The sequence below is a fragment of the Coptis chinensis genome, chromosome 5, assembly GCF_015680905.1.
Source record: "Coptis chinensis isolate HL-2020 chromosome 5, ASM1568090v1, whole genome shotgun sequence".
Lineage (NCBI taxonomy): Eukaryota > Viridiplantae > Streptophyta > Magnoliopsida > Ranunculales > Ranunculaceae > Coptis > Coptis chinensis.
The window spans coordinates 21727814-21733813 of NC_141460.1; positions in this window are offsets into that span (position 1 = coordinate 21727814).

Consider the following 6000-nt stretch of genomic DNA (forward strand, 5'->3'; position numbering starts at 1 on the left):
GTACAACCCAAAGGTGTGTTTCCAGGACAAGCGATACCTAATCCTAAAACAACAAACACAGCCTTTGAGGTAAACGGTAATACTAGTAAGGAAAATGCAAATGTAAGTGAGTTAAATACCATCACCACTCTTCGTTCTGGCAAAGTGGTTGATAACAACATAACTATGCCTATAGTTACCCCACCAGTGGTCCCTACACCAGATATTGTACTAGATACTGAAGTAGAAACTGAAGATCCTACCCCTGTAGAGGTACCAGTTAAACCATAACCTAAGAAATAGAAAGCCAAGGTTAGACATCCAGTTGATCTATACGCTAAATATAGAGAGAAACCACCGTTTCCCCAGAGATTAGCTATGTTGAACAAGGATACAAGTTATGATGAGATTAGGGAAGTTTTCAAAAATCTAACAAAAAACCTTCCTTTTCTTGAAGCGATTAAAAAGTTACCTCACCACGCTAAGTTTCCTTTTCTCTGTTAGTTGATTAAGTCGAGTCAAGGTGAAATCGAATTCCCCTAATTCATTCTCTATTTCCATCATAGTATTTAGCATATTTCAATTACGTCATTTCAATCGTTGTTAGCATAGTTACATAATCATTACTCTCACGACTTTGGTAGAACCGATAATCTTAGTTAGCATTGAATTCTGAAGAACTAGGAGTGGAACAAATTCTCTACTCCACTTAGTGCAATAGCATCGAGAGTGTAGAAAAACTTTGATAACATTAGACATAAAATAGTTTTAGTTTTAATTACGTTCGAGTTTAATCGCTTATTCGTAGGTAAAACTATCGTTTTCTCTTTTATCACTCATACTATAATGTAATCCTATGACATCGCTGGATCCACAAGATGCAAGCGGTACCAATAACACTCCATCAGGTACTCCGCTTTCTCAGCCCCAGAGGTATGATGGAGCTTCGCAGCAACCAGCTCGAGGCTTACAACTGCAATTAGATCTTTTCAGCGAACAAGTCTGCTGCGGCTCCCATACGAACCAAAAGTGAGCTCACCAGCACCAAGATAGCCAAAGATTTCATCGCTGAGGTCAAAACCAAAGGAGAACGCCTGGGGCTTTGTCAAAAAGGCCCCTTCACCAATCAAGACCCCAAAGGTCGCCCCTGATAAGAGCCCAAAAAAATAGTTTTAACCCCTTAACAATTATACTTTTAGACCAATTATGCGAGTAATAAATAAGAGTTAATGCTGATTACATGCTTTTATGTATTTCAGGCATTAAAGTCAATTATGTGCAGAAATGTACCACTTTGGCGAGATAAAGGAGCAAGGGTTGGTTGCTAAGAAGTTATGTGATTAAAGGTCAAGATTCAAGGAGAAAAAGTCTTTGTAAAGCCCGGTCAAAAGCTAAAAAGTCAAAGTCAACGCGGGCAGAAACATCACTCAAAAGTCAGCAGAACTTTCGAAGACCGTATCTTTGGACTCAGACTTCGAAATTGGGTCTACCTTATGTAAAAACGATCAACTTGGAAAGAGATTTTCAATGGTCCAAGTCTTGACCCAATCAGAGGAGCAGAAGTGGACGAAAAGTCTGTTGAAGTCAGAGCCAGTTGGAAAGGGCCCTGTGGATTGAAGAGATTGGGTTTTGGGCTCGATTTTCCTGCCCAAAATATGGCTCCTCAGCCCATGCACGAAAATGTGGATCTGGTCTCCTCTATTTCCACACAGAAGACTTAACTCTTCAGCATAAATGAGGTTAGGTAGCAAGTAGCTATTAGAGCATAGTTTAGATCTAGTTTTTGAGAATCAATTAATTAATTGGTTTTTTATTATCTTGTTTTAACTTAGTTATTTGAATCATTGTTTTATTATTCATTAGATCAATAAAATAGTTAGTTTTTCATAATTTTGGTTTTGATTTATTAAAGTACTTAGCTCTAAATTAAAGTTCTTAGTTGTTAATCATTTCTTAGTTGTTAATTTAGATTTGAATTATTGAATTGAAAGTTTATATTATTAAAGTTAAAATCTTTATATGATGTCTAGTTTAAATTCATATGGAAATTATAGTTTGATGAATCAAGGCTAAACCTCCATTAGAGGGGTTTGATGAAGCCTTGATGAAAACTTGATTGTGTAGAGTAGAATCGTTGTAAGAGTCTATTACACTCTAGAAGGTAGTTGATTCGCCATGAGAATGGGTAGAACTTCCTCACATGCTAGTCATTAGTTGGTAGAGATTGCCATGAATGATTAGGGATTAGAACAACCAATTCTTATTGTAAGAACGTAAGAATTTGATTACAACAATCTATGCTAGTTTAATTATGTTGGATTCAAGGTGGAATCAAATTCTCCTAATTCTTTATCTAGATTCAACCCTTAGTATTTCCGTCATTTCGTTATTCGTATCTTGTTATCATAATTTGCATCGTAGTATAAATCCCACTGTTACTCTCACTAACTTTGGATAGACTCGCAGTCGTAGAAAACATTGAATACTAAAGAACTAGGAGTGGAACGAATCTTTTACTCCATCTCTATTTCGATAGAATCGAGAGTAGAATAATCTTTGATAAAAACACGAGTTCAGTTTTAGTTTTACTTGCGTTTATGATTGAATCTTTTATTCGTAGGTAAAACTATTCATTTTATATTTATCAGCCCCCACTGCGGTAACCAGGACTCCAGAAATACCATTAAAACGCGTGAAATTCTAGAACATCTGCAAAACAAGGTTATAACATACTAATATAGCAAATAAAACTGACGCAACTTGATATGAGTTCCACCCGTTATGGGGTAAACAAGAATCAAATTGGTTGGGACATAAGCAGACACTAACTGAAATAAAAACTAACCTTAACTCCAGCGTTTAAGTGTTGTCAACCTCTTCTATAAAGAAATGAGGTTCCTTCGCATCCTGCCTCTCCAAAGAGATGAGGTTCCTTCAAGATCCTAACTGCAAGAAGATTTTATGGAACCAATGTCCATAAGTCTCGCTTCCCAACAAGTGTTCGAAAGACTGCTCCGGTATCACTATAGGAGAAGTCATCACAAAACTACTCTCTAGAACAGCTGCAATGATCCTGGAACAACCCACAAAAATTTGGAATTTTTCTTGCCCACGGGGGTCAGGGCGCGGGGTGCACTCAACCTATGCCTGGTTAGGGGGTCGACTCAAAGGTTAAATTTTTTGAGGCAGTGCCTAGAGGGATTAGGCTCGAAGTCTGAAATGCGAAAGTGAGAAGGAAAAAGAAAGAAAATTTAGGAGTGAAAGGTAAGAGATGAATGTGAGAGATGTTAGTTTTGTGTGGAGAATGAATGAAGTTTATATAGGTTTGAGTTTCCAAAACGAATTGGGAAGTTTCCAAAACTTTTTAAGGCAATTGCCAGAAACAGAAATTTCCAAAATTGGAAACGGAAACTACCCATATTCTTGATTCTAATACAAACCTAATATCCGTTAGACTTAATTTAGAATAGTAACTTCTAAACTCTTATAGCTTTCATCCTACCACCACATCTAATCCTAGGCATGCCCATATTGGCAATATTCTCAACTATCACTCGAAAACAACTTCTAAAATGGAGGATCATATAACAAATCATGCTAGAGTAAATAATACCACCCCCAAACAATTCGGGAATGTGGGATTAACAATAAAAACAATGCACAATTTGAAAAGAACCATATTATATTAAAATTGAAATTCAAACAACATTTAACAACCAAATTCAAATTTAACTATGGAATTAAAAATTAACTTCGGAACTAATAAAAACAATAATGCAATACATGCATAATTCACACCATAGAGAAACATGACTCAAAAACTGAAAAAACATGCAAGAGTGGAAGACGTGAATTATGTTAACCGTGGACTTAGGATCCGGTACTTATAGCCACACACTCCCTAGGGAGGGCCCAGTTACCTGAATGGTGCACTTATCAATATATATGAAAGTGAAAGGAAGTACACCGAAGAATAAAATGAGTCTTTTATAGTCAGATACTCAAGACTTTATCTAACACATATGTATATAATGAACATGTAGTTTACCATATATCAATAACCGAAATAGTTGTGGATCGTTCCATAAATAATTATCGTGGAATGCAACCCCAAACAGAAGCAAGCACCAAGATTTTCGATGACGCAACTTAGTGAAATGAAAGCGAAGTCTGATAGATCGAGAACGTAACCGAGCATGCACCTTCTTTTTCCTCCAACGAAGAGGTGGCCAAGTGAATGAGTGTGAAAAAATGGATGGTTGTGGAAGATTCTTGGAATGTGGATAAGTGTTAGAAGAAAAGGGTGGGAAGAATGATTGGATTATGTGAGGGATTAGCTCAGGTAGTTGGTGGTAGGGTGGTGCTCTAGGCAGTGCTTGAGAGGGTGGATCATCACAAGCTCTTAGAAACTTGTCGAATTCCTCATCTAGGTTGTTCGTCATCCATATAATTATGGTATTCATCTCCATCTTTGAGAAATTCATCTATCTTGTCTATTGTGAGGTTTACTCCATCTTTCATAGGGTCAGAAGGCAGGGTGGAAACTTCTGTCTCTAATTCAATTTTGTTCAAGGAGTCAAAATTGTGATCTTTGTCTTCTTCTATAAGAGGGGTATCTACTAGTGTGGGGACGAGATCGTTGGAAGCACTAATATGATATACAAAACTCTCAATAGACTTAACTTCACCTTCTACAGGAAAACCTAGTTGTCTCTGCTTTTGTCTAAACATGTTAAGTTCCACAGAAAGATTTACAAAAGAAAAAGTCATTGAGCCATCCCGGCAATTGATTTGGGCATTGGCAGTTGCCAAGAAATGACGCCCTAAGATGATGGGAATAGAATTATGAGCAAATTCTGTGTCAAGAATAACAAAGTTGGTTGGATAGTAAAAATCCTGCACTTTAACGAAAATGTTTTCAACTACACCCTTGGGATACTTAATTGAACGATCGGCTAACTGCAAAGTCATTTTGGTTGGTTGAAGTTTTGTTAGACCTAGTTGTTTATATAAATAAAATGGGAGTAAGTTAACACTTGCCCAGGTCTAATAAAGCAGTTGTTATGAAGGTATCACCTAAGGTGCATTGTATAGTAGGACGACCAGGGTCCTTGTACTTAACAATTCCGTTATGTTCTTGCGTTCTTGAGTATATAAAAGGTTTGGGCATCCTTAACCCCTAGCTATTTCAAAAAAAAAAAAAAAAAAAAAAACAATTCCGTTATGTTCAGATAAAGAGGGATATTGTTCAGTTAAGAATGTTTCGTGCGGTATGTTGGTTTTCCTCTTCTTGGTGCACAACTCTTTTAGAAACTTAGCATGTCTAGGTAGACTTTTTATAGCATCTAGAAAAGGTAGGTTTATAGTCAGATTTTTAAACACTTCCCTAATATCATCAAAATTTCGTCCTTCTTAGACATAACTAGTCTCTGGGGATATGGTGGTTTATCTCTATATTTAGCAATATTATTAGTCTTTGCTTTATCTCTATTCATTTTCCATCTAGGTGTCCATATTGGAACCTCTACAGGTGTAGGGTCTTTAATTTCTATTATTGGGTCTTGTAAGGTTTTCCCTTTTGGTTGTGGTTTAACTGGTACTTCTACAGTTGTAGGGTCGGTTTCTATTACAGTATTTGGTATGGTTTCATTTTCAGCTTCTATTTGCGGGTGGTCTTCAGGCATAGTTACTTTGTTATCAACTACTCTCCCTGAACGAAGGGTAGTGACTGCCTGTAGGTCCCCTTGGTTTATATTACCATTAGAGTGAATATTGTTTATTTCGGGCGCGGTGTTTTTGTTGACTTAGGAGTAGGCCTTCGCTTGACTCGAAACACGCTTTGTTTGGTTATTATTTTGGTTAGGAGACACGTCAATAACCTTTTGGCACAAAGACTGCATCATTCGCATCGTTTGTTTCATCATATTAGAGTTTTGATCATGCTGATCTTTCATCAAGTTTGAGTTTTGTTGCATAATTTGATTTTGTTTTTCCAACAAGGTCACTACTAATTTGTCTGTA